The following is a 16,479-nucleotide window of genomic DNA, read 5'->3' as shown; positions in this document are numbered from 1 at the left end:
GCGCCTCATAGTGCAGATATCTCTATGCAGTGTAAAGGTATAGCATAAACTAAAAAGACAGGTACTCACAAGCGGAGTGGCACTTTACGTTAAAAAAGTGCAGACAGGCGGGCTGACATTCCCAGCAGTCAGTGCGCTGACCAAAGCAGTATGGTGTAGGTCCGTGTAGGTCTCACAGTCAGGATGGCCTCCGGTGTAGCCCTGATGGTGTTGGGAGCTGTACTCAGCAAAGTGCCTCCTCTACCCGACCGGGATCAGATCCTCTTATTCGATGGCCAATGGCCATGATGAAACGGCCAGGAGCTAACGGCCGAGAAACGCGTTATCAGCTCCATTAAACACCTTTTCCTTACTACTCAGTTTGGACTGTGGTTTTTACTTTTATATACAAAGAGACGTGACAAAATAGTCTTTTAACAGTTCACATTGGCCATTGGCCATCGAATAAGAGGATCTGATCCCGGTCGGGTAGAGGAGGCACTTTGCTGAGTACGGCTCCCAACACCATCAGGGCTACACCGGAGGCCATCCTGACTGTGAGACCTACACGGACCTACACCATACTGCATTGGTCAGCGCACTGACTGCTGGGAATGTCAGCCCGCCTGTCTGCACTTTTTTAACGTAAAGTGCCACTCCGCTTGTGAGTACCTGTCTTTTTAGTTTATGCTATACCTTTACACTGCATAGAGATATCTGCACTATGAGGCGCTCTCTTTCTCTCCTCACTACTTAGATATCTGAGTCACCAACAGCACCAAGAGAAGCAGCCTCGCCACACAGAAAGTTTTTTGGATTCTCCCAAGAACACTATCTAATAACGGACTTTTGGGTTTGCATTAACAATTTATGTTTGAACTTTTTTCTCACTATATCAACAGCGACCGTTATTTATCACATATATATTGGTTATATTTTTAAAAAAAAAAATAAAAAAAAAATTTTTTTTAGTTGATATTAGAAATCACTGTGTGTATACATTATTTTCATTTTATTTTATTTTTATATATTTTTTTCTTGCTATAACAAAAGATTCAACATTTACTTCTTGCTTCACTCTTTTACTGCCACTATTCTTCAGGGAAATATTTTATAACATTTTTTTAACCTACACCAATTGTTTTACAAAACAGACACTTTGTTCCTTTGGCGCACCCTATTTATATATTTTTGTTAGAAAATATATAACCCCCTCTTTTCACAAACACAAGATAATAAAAATATAAAAAATATCAAAATAACCCAACAAACAAACGCACGCACTATGATATTATTGTCCCTGTTCAAACTCACATATATGGTTTTAGAGCACAAGAGGTTAATCACACACAGGTCACATATTAGCTTCATCACTGCACACAATCCCCCAAATCACCATTTTATTTGTCTTTAATGGTGAACATTTGCTTTTTGGATGACAAAATGAAGATATTGACAATTCAGATAATGATTTTGTGTTGTTTTTTGTCAGGAAACACGTCTAACCTTCAGGGTCAAAAGCATTTATGGATTGTGAGCACTGAAACCACCCATTGACAATACAATCTGACGCTGAAAAGAAGTCTAAGCTTGTGATTAACCTTATGGGGCATATTTATCATTGTGCAAGCGTACATGACCCGATATAGCGGATCATGTCCGCTGCACATCGATAAATGCCGACAGCATACGCTCTTGGCATTTATCATTGCACCAGCAGTTCTTGTGAACTGCTGGTGTAATGCCGCCCCCTGCAGATTCACTAACAGGGGGTGTCAATCAACCCTATCGTATTCTATCGGGTTGAATTGCGCCAATGTCTGTTCGCTGCCTCAGAGCAGGCGGACAGGTTATGGAGCAGCAGTGTTTAGACCGCTGCTTCATAACTTGTGTTTCCGGCTAGCCTGAAGGCTCGCCAGAAACATGGGGCCCCTATATGTTTAACCCACGACGTGTCAGTTGAGGAGGGATAACACACTACTGAACCTGAGCAGGGCACAACTGTAAACCTATCAGGAGCTGCATATGTGCATAGCCTGTGCTCAGCTGTGGACCAGTAGTATTTGGCCATCCATAGGTGACTTTATCTATGTGTTTAGCACCTTTGCAGGAAGGATACAGTGTGGGATCTCTAAGCCAGTGTTTTTCAACCAATGTGCCGTGGCACACTAGTGTGCCGTGAGAGATCCTCAGGTGTGCCGCGGCAGACTGACAACAGTGTGACATATTTTTTAAACTTTGCTTGTTTTTTACTCCCAGTGCAGGGGTAGTTTGTAGGAGGCATGGCATAACAGCACAATACATACAGTATGTGTGTGTATGTGTGTAATATATATATATATATATATATATATATATATATATATATATATATATACTGTATTAGGCTACAATGTGTGATTTTTTTTTTAATTTTGGGATGGTGGTGTGCCACAGGATTTTTTTATGTAAAAAAGTGTGCCACTGCAAAAAAAAAGGTTAAAAAATCACTGCTCTAAGCTTCTCCCCTGTGGAGCTGGAAGTGTTTTTCTTGGGACTAGAGACTTTGAATGTTTTGCATGATAAGTGTTTGTAAACAGATGTTGTAATATCAGCTTATTGTTTCACTCTGTTGTTTTGTTTATGGGACAATAACGTGAGCGTAAATCAGTTAAATAAAGTGAAAAAACAATTGTTAACAGCTATGAGTTATTTGTTTGCAAAAGGTGGAGAAGATAAAATACGGTAAAATGACGGCAGGTTACTTTCTACCTATGTATTTCTATTATTGAAAATGAATACACTGAATAAAGAGCGGCTTGTTTATAAGTTATCTGTAAAACATCACAGGGTAAATCACATGTAAGCAAGTGTTCTGGCAGAAGGGGCTGAGATTGGACTCAGAAGAAGATATAATCCAGATCTCACCACCCATGAATCCCACTAAAAAATGTTGTGGTCCTCATTTATTATAACAGTTCAGTTTTTCAAGTTTCTGGCTGGGACTGGTGTTAGAGTTAAGCTTAGGTTTAGGGTTAGTGCTGGGGTTAGGCGTTGGGTTAATTCTAGATATAGGGGGGTTAGGACTTCTCTCGTGCAGCAATAAACCTCTGGAGCACTCTCCCTCGTGCTGTCAGACTTTCCCCTAATCTGCCTTCTTTTAGACGTGTGGGGTATTAGAATGACACTGCTAGATTTAAAGGTACGTTCTTTATTAGAAGTGATCAATTAAAGTCTCTGTAAAATATTACTTAGATTTTGGACCTGATTTTAAAACTTGTCAAGTTTACCATCACTTTAAAGGGATATGAATCCCAAATTGTTTGTTTCATGATAGAGCATGTCATTTAAACAACCTTCTAATTTACTCCTATTATAAATTTGTCTTTGTTCTCTTGTTATCTTTATTTGAAAAAGCAGAAATGTAATCTTAGGAGCCAGCCCATTTTTGGTTCACCACCTGGACAGTGCTTGCTGAAATGTAGCCACCAGTCAGCAAGCGCAACCTAGCTGCTAAAGGGCAACCTAGGTGCTAAACCAAAAATGGGCCAGCTTCTAAGCTTACATTGCTTCTTTTTCAAATAAAGATACCAAGAAGGAAAAATTGATAATAGGAGTAAATTAGAAAATTGCTTAAAATTGCTGCTCTATCCGAATAATGAAAGAAAAAATAAGGTTTAATTTCCCTTTAAGGCAAGGTTTCGGTTTAGAGTTTAGCAAAGGGTTAAGGTTAAGACTAGGGGCCGATTTATTATTGCCTGGGCGGACATGATACGCTGAATGTGGACAGCTAATACTGGTGTATTCTGGTGACCTGCTTGTGCAATGCCACCCCCTGCAGATTTGCAGCTAATCGGCTGCTAGCAGAGGGTGTTAATCAACCGATCATATAGGATGTTGTTGATTGCTGTACGCCACTCAGAGGCGGCAGATACAGTTAAGGAGCAGGGGTCTTAAGGCCGCTGTTTACTGCAAGAATGAAGGCTCGCGCTGAAACAGGGCGAGATGGCCAGATTCAGGGCTTATTAAATTGGCCCCTAGGGGTTCAATTTATCAAGTGCTGGGCTGACAAAATTTTCTGTAGTGAATTATGTCCGCCCGACATAGCTAAATGCCAACAGCATATGCTGTCGGCATTTAACATTGCACAAGCATTTCTTGTAAAATGCTTGTGCAATTACGCCCCCTGCACATTCATGGCCAATCGGCCGCTAGCCGGAGGTGTCAATCATCCCGATCGTATCAGTCTTATGACCGCTAAAATATTTTAAAGTTTTATGAAACCCCAAAACATTATATTTTGTGATTCAGACAGAGCACAGATTATTTAAAAAAAAGCAGATCTACTTCTATTATCAAATCTGCTAAATTCCAATTGTATTGTACAGAAAATAGTGCTGCAATCTAGTGCTCTTGAAAATGTGTCACATTCTTGTAAAACTGCTGCCATCTAGTGCTCTTGAAAATGTGTCACATTCTTGTAAAACTGCTGCCATCTAGTGCTCTTGAAAATGTGTCACATTCTTGTAAAACTGCTGCCATATAGTGCTCTTGAAAATGTGTCACATTCTTGTAAAACTGCTGCCATCTAGTGCTCTTGAAAATGTGTCACATTCTTGTAAAACTGCTGCCATCTAGTGCTCTTGAAAATGGGTCACATTCTTGTAAAACTGCTGCCATTTAGTGCTCTTGAAAATGTGTCACATTCTTGTAAAACTGCTGCCATCTAGTGCTCTTGAAAATGGGTCACATTCTTGTAAAACTGCTGCAAACTAGTGCTCTTGAAAATGGGTCACATTCTTGTAAAACTGCTGCCATCTAGTGCTCTTGAAAATGTGTCACATTCTTGTAAAACTGCTGCCATCTAGTGCTCTTGAAAATGGGTCACATTCTTGTAAAACTGCTGCCATCTAGTGCTCTTGAAAATGGGTCACATTCTTGTAAAACTGCTGCCATCTAGTGCTCTTGAAAATGGGTCACATTCTTGTAAAACTGCTGCCATCTAGTGCTCTTGAAAATGGGTCACATTCTTGTAAAAACTGCTGCCATCTAGTGCTCTTGAAAATGGGTCATATTCTTGTAAAACTGCTGCCATCTAGTGCTCTTGAAAATGGGTCACATTCTTGTAAAACTGCTGCCATCTAGTGCTCTTGAAAATGGGTCACATTCTTGTAAAACTGCTGCCATCTAGTGCTCTTGAAAATGGGTCACATTCTTGTAAAACTGCTGCCATCTAGTGCTCTTGAAAATGTGTCACATTCTTGTAAAACTGCTGCCATCTAGTGCTCTTGAAAATGGGTCACATGCTTGTAAAAACTGCTGCAATCTAGTGCTCTTGAAAATGGGTCACATTCTTGTAAAACTGCTGCCATCTAGTGCTCTTGAAAATGGGTCACATGCTTGTAAAAACTGCTGCAATCTAGTGCTCTTGAAAATGGGTCACATTCTTGTAAAACTGCTGCCATCTAGTGCTCTTGAAAATGGGTCACATTCTTGTAAAACTGCTGCCATATAGTTCTTCAGACGTGCAAACTACTGAGCATATGTACCTGCTTTTAAAAAAAAAAAACAAGAGAATCATGAAAGAAAATGTTTGTGATTTATGTCCCTTTAAGTCTCAATATAAATAAATATGTACTTTAGGCCAGCCACAAAACCTACATATAAACACATAGAGCAATGAAAAGAGCAAACTGTTGCCAATAAGTAGACAACCCAGGTTGTTGCAAATGGGGAGAGGGATGAGGAATAGTGGGAGGGGCAGATAACAAGCACTGTATGGTTACACTGTAGTCCTCTCTACGCATAAACTTAGCTGTAAATACATAAATAACTGGAAGAGAAGATTTATGAATGAAAAGACAAAACTGGAACTCTCCTGTGAATGAAGAATTCATAGAAAACTCCAGGAATGTAGAATATCTATATGAGATGAAAGTGCCAGCACATTAGGTGTGTGTGAGGTGTGCAGAGGGGGGATTTTTTTTGTTTGTTACATCATTCTATAAAGAGTAGTGGGTTAGGGTTAGACTAGCAGAAAGGGTTAGAGTTAGGGTTAGCCTATCAGCCAGGGTTAGGGTTAGGGTTAGACTAGCAGCAAGGGTTAGAGTTAGGGTTAGCCTATCAGACAGGGTTAGGGTTAGCCTATCAGCCAGGGTTAGAGTTAGGGTTAGCCTATCAGCCAGGGTTAGGGTTAGACTAGCGGTTAGGGTTGAGGTAACACAAGATGAGAGTCTTGTGTGATTGGCACATTGAGTGACTGCCACTAGTGATGTACTGTACATGTCTTGCACCATGGGCACAGACCTTAGTATGGAGATACCTTGAGTCTAGTGAGAGCTGTTAGTTTGAGGTCAAAGAGAGGAAAACCACAGCGGGGAACTCCAGCCAAGGCAAACAAAACATTCAGGCAAGGAGGGATTCATTAAATGAACAGAAAGCAAACAGTTTATTTGTGCAACTTGAGCCAACATCAGCACATTATACAGAGCATGGCGCAGGCTCCGCTAATTAAACCTTCCTAAGCAGATGCTGAGCTAAGCTGAGGCACTAAACTCATAAGATTCATAGAAAGGGTTAAATCTGATGATTGTCTGGTACAAAATATTCACCAACACAGTGTCCAACCAGCTGTGCAAAGAGAGATAAAACACTGTTACAAGTGGAGCACTATTTATCGCTCCCTCTCAAGCGTTAACTGCGCAGAAATACACTTTTTGTGCGCATCGGGTTGGGCTTGTATTATGAGTTAAAAGTAAAAACGTATTGATCTTGCGTTAACCCAACATGCGCAAACAGCAGAATGTAGAATATCACGCGCGCAATAACCTATTTCCCCATGGATGTCAATGGAGTAATAAAAGGGAAAAAAACACCTCACTCACGCACTAACCTGAACGCATTTTCTCAAGTACGCTTACCTGACATGAAAATATAAATATTTCACAGTCCAATGTTCTGTGAATAGAAGAATATGTTATATTTATTCATAAGTACATAGTTCTACATATATCTGATGGTATGTTGGTACAATATATATATATATATATATATATGATAACTTATATAGGTATAGATACATACAGATATATATATAGGAATATCTATTTATAAATACATAGAACATATTTTGCTTTGTGTAGAACATTCTAATGTGAAATATTTACAGTAAATACACAGTATAACACTTTATTATATGTTAATATTACATAAAAATGTGTTTTTTTTCCTGTTTTCATCTACTTAACTACAAATGGCTCCAAATTGGTCTGCATGGCTGTCGTCCCAGAGGGAAGCCTCTTCTAAAGAAGATGCACAAGAAAGCCTGCAAACAGTTTGCTGAAGACAAGCAGACTAAAGACATGGATTACTGGAACCATGTCCTGTGGTCCGATGAGACCAAGATAAACTTATTTGGTTCAGATGGTGTCAATCGTGTGTGGCGGCAACCAGGTGAGGAGTACAAAGACAACGGTGTCTTGCCTACAGTCATGCATGGTGGTGGGAGTGTCATGGTCTGGGCCTGCATGAATGCTGCCGGCACTGGGTAGCTACAGTTCATTGAAGGAACCATGAATGCTAACATGTACTGTGACATACTGAAGCAGAGCATGATCCCCTCCCTTCGGAGACTGGGCTGCAGGGCAGTATTCCAACATGATAACGACCTCAAACACACCTCCAAGATGACCACTGCCTTGCTAAAGAAGCTGAGGGTAAAGGTGATGGACTGGCCAAGCATGTCTCCAGGCCTAAACCCTATTGAGCATCTGTGGGGCATACTCAAACGGAAGGTGGGGGAGCGCAAGGTCTCTAACATCCACCAGCTCTGTGATGTCATCATGGATTAGTGGAAGAGGACTCCAGTGGCAACCTGTGAAGCTCTGGTGAACTCCATGCCCAAGTGGGTTACACACAAAATAATGACACTTTGGGCCCAATTTGGACATTTCCACTTAGGCGTGTACTCACCTTTGTTGCCAACGGTTTAGACAACAATGGCTGTGTGTTGAGTTATTTTGAGGGGACAGCAAATTTACACTGTTATACAAGCTGTACACTCACTACTTTACATTGTAGCAAAGTGTCATTTCTTTAGTGTTGTCACATGAAAAGATATAATAAAATATTTACAGAAATGTGAGGGGTGTACTCACTTTTGTGTGATACTGTACATATCCATCTTTATACATGTATGTGTATGTATCTCTATGAGCCCTTTTTTGTGCACATTTTTATATAATATGTCAGATAGTGTTATTATGAGTGTAACTGTACTGTATTGTGTAAGGTATTTTTGATGTGTTTTGTAACACTTTTTTGTTTTGCGAAACAGTTAACCGGAGCTCTGAGGATGCACTAACCCAATGAGTGTTAACTTCAATTGCTCTCAAGCGATCGCGTTTACTTTCAACTTGTACTATGAGGGTAATCTAACTTATGCACAAACAAACACGAAAACCCGATATCGCTTGTGTGCAAACATTAGCACTCCACTCATGATCTGGTGCTAGACCTACTGATTAGCCTGAGAATAATTTGTTTTTTTATTGCATTAAATATTAAATAAAGTGTAAAGTCTCTATAAAGTATAGAGCACTATCATGTTGTAATCTTGGTTTTATATGTATAAAAGCTTGTTAGGGACAAATAGATTATTCTCTTCTGTGTTCCCAAATTATCATTGTTTTCTATTTAACCTCCATATAACACCTACTATTATTATCTATTTAACCTCCATATAACACCTACTATTATTATCTATTTAAAGGGACAGTCAAGTATAAATTAAACTTTCATTATTCAGATAGGACTTTTAATTTTAATCAACTTTCCAATTTACTTTTATCATCAAATTTGCTTTTTTCTCTTGGTATTCTTAGTTTAAACTAAACATAGGTAGGCTCATATGCTAATTTCTAAGCCTTTGAGGGCCACCTCTTATCACATGCTTTTTAAATCTCTTTTCAACACAAAGAGACAGAAAGTACACATGGGCCATATAGATAACACTGTGTTCAGGCACAGGGGGTTATTTAAGATTTAGCACAAAACAATGCTAAATTTAAGACAATAGATAATAAACAGTCACAGTCATGTGATCAGGGGGCTGGAAGAAGGTTCCTAGATACAAGATAATCACAGAGGTAAACAGTACATTAATATAACAGTGTTGGTTATGCAAACCTGGGGAATGGGTAATAAAGGGATTATCTATCTTTTAAAACAATAACAATTCTATGGTAGACTGTCCTTTTAACCTCCATATAACACCTACTATTATTATCTATTTAACCTCCATATAACACCTACTATTGATATTTAATAAAACACTTCATTGTTATCTATATAACCTCCATATAACAACTCCTATAACTCCTGTTGCTCCATATAGCTCTCAGTATTACCCCTTCTATTAATCCATATACCCCTCCCCATAACTCCTGTTGCTCCATATTGCTCTCAGTATTACCCCTTCTATTAATCCATATACCCCTTCCCATAACTCCTGTTGCTCCATATAGCTCTCAGTATAACCCCTTCTATTAATCCATATACAGCTCTCACTATAATGCTTGCTATTAACCCATATAACCCTCCTCATAACTCCTCCATATATCCCTCTTATTGCTCCATATAATCCCTACAATCCTTCCTAATACCCCAAATAACCACTCCTTTTACCCCATTTAACCCCTCCTTTTGCTCCATTTAACTACTCCGTTTGACCCATTTAACTGCTCCTTTTGTCCCATATAATATAACCCCTCCTACATATAAACCTTCAAATAATCCCTAATTATGCTCCATATAGCCATCTCTATGAGTCAACCTATTGCCCCATAAAACTCTCTCTATAACATCTCCTACTATTGCATATTAAATATTAATGTAATGCCCCCTTTTTCTCCATATAGCACCTCCTATTAACTTCTCCTATTGCCCCATGAAACCCCTGCATATTACCCTTAATATTAATTCATATAAATCTTCCCACAGGTACAGGGCTATCTATTCCTCCTGTATTTGTTGGTCAAATGTTGTTTTGTCTCTTATTATTATTATACTTTATTTATAAAGCACCAACATATTATGCAGCGCTGTCCATGTGTACTATTCATTTAGATAAGACAAAAGTTAGAGACAAGACAACATTTTACAAACACATACAGGAGGAATTGAGGGCCCTATTCCCAAGGGAACTTACAATCTAGAAGGGTAGGAGGTTGAGAAACAGGAAGTGAGGACTGCAAGAGTGAGCACGATGTTAATACAGAGTTAGATGAGGGAACTATTAGGTGAGTGGAATTAATTTATTACTGAGTTGCGTGGTAGGCTTCTCTGAACAAAAAAGTCTTCAGGGAGCATTTAAATGAAGAAAGATTAGGGCAAAGCCTGACAGCACGAGGGAGAGTGTTCCAGACGGTAGGTGCTGCACGACAGAAGTCCTGCAGTTTAGCATGGGAAGAGGCGATAGTCAAAGATGCAAGGAGCAGGTCATTGTTGGATCTTAGTGGGCAGGCTGGAGTATACTTGCTGATTAGAGAGGATAGGTAGTGTGGAGCGGAATTGGTGAGAGCTTTGTATGTAAGGGTGAGGATTTTAAATTGAATTCTGCTGTGAATGGGGAGCCAATTAAGGGACTCGCAGAGAGGTGCAGCAGATACAGAGCGATGGGAAAGGTGGATTAGCCTTGCAGAGGCATTTAGGATGGATTGAAGAGGGGAGAGGTGGGAGAGAGGAAGGGCAGTAAGTAGGTTATTGCAGTAGTCAAGTCGGGAAATTACAAGGGAGTGGATTATTTGCTTTGTGGTGAAATCACTCGCGAATCTTGGAAATATTGCGTAGGTGTTTTTGGCAAGATGAGGAAAGCGATTGGATGTGGGGGATGAAGGATAGATTTGAGTCAAGTGTAACTTTGAGGCAGTGCACTAGGGGAGATGGGGAGATCGTGAGGGGACATAGTGATGCCGTTGACAGGGATAGAAGTCAGCGTAGAGCTAGAGAGGGGGGATTAGAAGGAGCTCAGTCTTGGACATGTTAATCTTTAGGTGGTGAGAAGCCATCCAGGAAGAAATACCAGATAAGCAGTTGCTGAAATGGGAAAGGACAGAGGGAGAGAGAGCAGGAGTGGAAAGGTAGATCTGGGTGTCATCAGCATATAGGTGATATTTGAAGCCATAACTGTTGATAAGTTTACCCAGTGAAGAAGTATAAATGGAGAAGAGTAGAGGACCCAGAACTGATCCTTGAGGTACTCCAACAGACAGAGGCATTGGAGAGGAGGAGTCGCCAACAAATGACACAGAAAAAGATAAGAGTGAATCCAAGAAATAGCAGTGTCACAGAGGCCAAAAGAGCTAAGGGTCTGCAGGAGGAGGGGGTGGTCAACTCTGTCAAAGGCAGCTGAGAGGTCAAGTAAGATAAGTATAGAGTAGTGGCCATTGCTTTTATCAGAAAGTAGATTGTTAGTAAACTTGGTAAGGGCAGTCTCAGTTGAGTGTTTGGGGCGGAATCCAGATTGAAGTGGGTCAAGCAAGGAGTTGGTGGACAGGAAGTGGGTTAGGCGGTTGTAAACTAATTTTTCGAGGAGTTTTGATGTTAGTGGAAGCAGTGATATGGGGCAGTAGCTTTCAGGAGAATTAGGGTCAAGATAGGGTTTTTTGAGTATTAGAGTGAACTTTGCATATTTGAAAGAAGATGGGAATGAACCGGTAGAGAGAGATAGGTTAGAGATGTGAGTAAGAGCAGGAGTGAGGGTGGAAGACAGGGAGGGTATTAGATAGGAAGGGAAAGGGTCAAGAATGCAGGTAGTGAGATGTGAGGAAGATAGTAGTGAAGAAACTTCATTCACAGTGGCTGGATGGAAGATGAAGAGGGTGGCAGAGGGAGTAACTGGGCCTGGAGTTGGAAGATTGCAGGTTGGTGCTGGGATGTTGCGATGGATAGTACGTGTTTTGTTTAGAAAGTAGTCAGTCAGGTCTTGAGCACTAAAGACAGACAGAGGGGGTGGAGTAGGTGGGTAGATGAGAAAGTTAAAGGTGGAGCAGAGTCGTTTAGGGTTTGTGGAAAGAGTAGATATGAGAGAAGAGAAGTAGGTTTGCTTGGCTAAGTGAAGGGCAGAAGTGTATGAATGAAGAATAAACTTATAGTGGATAAAATCAGGTTCTGAGTGAGTTTTCCTCCAAACACGCCCAGCAGTATGGGAGTATTTTTGCAAACAGCGTGTTTGCTGAGAGTGCCGTGGCTGTAACTGATGGCGTGATGTTTTGCACAGTTGGGGAGGGGCAAGCGTGTCTAGTGTAGAGGAGAGAATTTTGTTATAGTGGGCTGTAGCGAGATCAGGGCAGTTTATAGTGGAAGTGTAAGAGAGGAGATCTTGAATGATTTTTGAAAATTGGAGCGAATCCACAGCATTTAGATTTTTGGAGGTGCGGGATGGAGAAATTTGTATTATTGTTTTATTTAAAAAAAAATTGTACAGTGCTGCAGAATATATAGGTGCTTTATACATAAAGTATAATAATAAAATCTCCATAAGGGATTAAATGCCTACCGGTCGCTAGCCGTAGAATAGAATATAAAAACACTTATACTATAATAAATAAAAACACTTATACTGTAATAAATAAAACACAACAACTTTTTGTGGGTAAAATTTTAACCGTCACAGGTTAAACATTTATTAACTAAACTAAGTAACTGTGGTAACCAACAAGGTCAGATGGCGGCTAAACGAATTACTATAATGACAACCCGGCACAGCAGAAGGTAAACGGCCCAAACGGAAACTGCAGCAGAGCGGAACCTCTGCTCATAGAAAAATTGCTACTAAGGGGTTAATGAGATCACGTGACCCACCCGCAAGGGGAAGGAGGGGCACCTCACGTGCACATGAGGCTATCCACCCCTCACACTTTTAGATTGGTCATCACTCCCCCTGTTCACCCCCTTTCCAAGGCAACAGGGCCGTTACCTCCCGCCGCACGGGCATGGAAATAAGGACTACCCCCTACAAGGGGATCCGCTACTCAGCCGCCAGAAGCCAGGTATGCCAGATATGGTAGACCAATAACTAAATAGGTTGACAAAGTTAGCCTGAATAGGCATACCCGTCGCCCAACTAGGGGACAAAATTTAAAATTTGAAAATGCTCAATCAATAAAGTGGCTACTAAATTAGCCTGAGAAGGCATACTTAGCGCCTAGAACATAAATTTGGAAGCCATCTCATAACAGGGAAGGGAGGGAGGGGAAAGAACTCGTCTGCACCGGATTCCAGGAAGAAGAGGGCCAGGAAGCTGATGATCCCCACTTTTAAGGTGAGTAGTGGGCCCCTCCCTTGCATGCAACATTGTTGCAACTAACCTCCCTAGCCAGCCCTCTTCTCCTATCTCTCCCTACGGCTTTAACCCTTAGCTTTGCTCCAGGCCCAATTGTGCCCTACACTGCCTTAAGGGATTAAATGCCTACCGGTCGCTAGCCGTAGAATAGAATATAAAAACACTTATACTATAATAAATAAAAACACTTATACTGTAATAAATAAAACACAACAACTTTTTGTGGGTAAAATTTTAACCGTCACAGGTTAAACATTTATTAACTAAACTAAGTAACTGTGGTAACCAACAAGGTCAGATGGCGGCTAAACGAATTAATATAATGACAACCCGGCACAGCAGAAGGTAAACGGCCCAAACGGAAACTGCAGCAGAGCGGAACCTCTGCTCATAGAAAAATTGCTACTAAGGGGTTAATGAGATCACGTGACCCACCCGCAAGGGGAAGGAGGGGCACCTCACGTGCACATGAGGCTATCCACCCCTCACACTTTTAGATTGGTCATCACTCCCCCTGTTCACCCCCTTTCCAAGGCAACAGGGCCGTTACCTCCCGCCACCAGATAGCATTAAGATGATAACTGTGCCGCCACCAATAAAGGACAAACACAACCCAACCGGACTTAAAGGAGGGTTACTATGGCCTTACGGATATCTTTTATAAAAATATCAAGGGCAACTGTCTCCAAATGTACCCTATCCTTCCTATAAAAATGGACCTTGTCGGCTGTTAGAGATTCGTGTTTAACCACAAATCCCCCAGTACCTGTGACGGTTCTAGCAACTGAAGAGTTAATCTTCTTCCTAACCTTGTAAGCGGCGCTGTGGGAAGACATGTGACGCCATTCCAACCTGGGAACTATATTGGACCAACCGACCAACACGTTCGGGATGCGAGCTCTGATCCATGCAATATCCGCTTGCATGATTTTAATAAGCTCCAAGACAGGAATGGCGCCTATATCATTGCCACCCAAATGAAGGATTATGACATGAGGTTTACCCCAGCGTACTAGGGCCTCTGAGATGCGCGATGGAAGCGCTGGCCAACACATCCCTCTCTCACCTACCCATCTAATTGACACTTGGGATAGAGGGAAACCTAAATTCTGCCCCCCCCGGAAGGGCCGAACTACGAATGGAGGCCCAATGAACGTAGGAGTGCCCCACGATCCATATCCTTTTAGCGCTGCTGACGGGTCCTGTAAAGACACACGAGATTAGTACTGAAAACAAAACACAACTAACCCACATATTATTCAACAACCGGTCGAATGTAACCTTTAAACTTATTAGAGCGCCATCTACCCAAACGGCAAATGGCTTCAGCGGAGGAACCATGCAGCGCGGCATTAGTAGCTGCCCCTATGCGGAAAGAATGGGGGGCTATTTTCGAAACATCCAAACCAGCGTGCGCAGCAGTCCTTGCTAGCACCCTACGGAACTGGAACAAAGATAGAGAAGTCCGGTTCGCATGTATTAACAAAGGACCCTGTTCCTCTGGTCTGTGTTCTAAAAACTGGTTAACCGCCATCACCGGGCAGCAGAGACCGTTAGACTGAGGAATAGGGATCCATGCCCCTTTGCCCTCTTGATCCGTCTTAGATCTGGGCAAATAAATTAACAGTGAATCTTCTCCCGCTCTGACGTGGCCGAACTGAAGGCCTTTATCAGTGCATGATTTGGACGGTGCCACGAGCTCGCTTATACGAAGCGCAGCCGAATAGGCTAATAAAAACGCAGCTCTAAATAACAAAAACTCATAATGCGTTGCGCAGATGTCCGGCAAAGCGACCACCAGCCGCTCAAGCCGGTCATGCGTGATGGGCTCCCTAGAGTCCTTTTGTTGTGGTTGGAGCTTGCCCCAACCTTTGACAACTTGCCGCACAAATTTTGAACTGCCCGGATCCGGCAAAGCAAGCGTACGATAAAAGAATGACAAGGCGGCCAACCGAGAATGAACCGCCCCCTGCCGCGAACCCTTTCGCCAAAGACTCACCAGCCAATCACATACTGTGTCCTGAGACGCTTCAATCGCCTCCACATTCTGACACCGGCAAAAGTCTTCCCATTCACGCCATAGCCTGACATAGGAGCACCATGTCCTAGGTGCAAGGGACGCCCGCACTAGAGGGAGCAAGGATATCCAGGACGGAGAAGCTGCCAAAGGAAACCAGGACAAGGTAAGCCTTCTAATGCAGCATGAGGGGCCAAACGTCTGAACGTCACCCAATCAAACCTGGATAGTGCATCTGCCAATACATTATTAACCCCCGGGACGTGCCGCGCTTGAAACTGGATATTAAGTTCAAGACAGCGTAAGACCAGATGCCTTAGTAAACAAACTACAACCGCAGACTTGGCCGAAAGACCATTCACCGCGTGGACGACACTGAGATTATCTGTCCAGAAATTAATCGTCCTGTTTGCAAATTGATTGCCCCAAAGTTCAACCGCCAAAACGATAGGGAAAAGTTCCAAAAGGGTAAGGTTACGCGTTAAGCCCCTGGCCGACCATTCTGGAGGCCAAGGGCCTGCACTCCATTCCCCCCGGAAATACGCCCCATAACCCTTCGACCCCGCGGCGTCAGTAAATAAATGCAACAACTGACTGGAAATGGGCTCAGATCGCCATAATCGAATCCCATTGAAGTCCTGAAGAAAAGTCTTCCAGACTCTCAAGTCAGCTCTCATGCCTTGTGAAATCCAAATTTTTTCAGAAGGCCTGAGTTTGCCCTTCAGCTTAGCTTCCAATCTCCGATTGAAAACTCTCCCCATGGGGATAACTCTGCCTGCAAAATTCAAAAGGCCAAGTAATGACTGTAGCTGCCTAAGCGTGATGGTCGCCATGGAAACAGCCGCTTCAACCGCCTCAAGCATATCCCGTACTTTGCCATCAGGCAGCCTACAAATTCTGTCGACTGTATCAATTTCGATACCCAGGAATGTAATACAAGTGCCCGGGCCCTCAGTCTTGTCTTCAGCCAGTGGGACACCGAATTGCCGCATAAGGATTCTCATGGAGTCCATCAGCTGCTGACATTCAGTAGTTCCCGGACTCCCTACCAAGAGGAAGTCGTCCAGATAATGAGCAATGCGGTTATTAACTGCCTGTTGCTCCAAAACCCAGTGCAAAAATGTACTAAAGGTTTCAAACAAGGCGCAAGAGATAGCGCAGC

The sequence above is a fragment of the Bombina bombina genome, chromosome 4, assembly GCF_027579735.1.
Source record: "Bombina bombina isolate aBomBom1 chromosome 4, aBomBom1.pri, whole genome shotgun sequence".
NCBI lineage: Eukaryota > Metazoa > Chordata > Amphibia > Anura > Bombinatoridae > Bombina > Bombina bombina.
Note: the sequence above shows the minus strand (reverse complement) of the source record.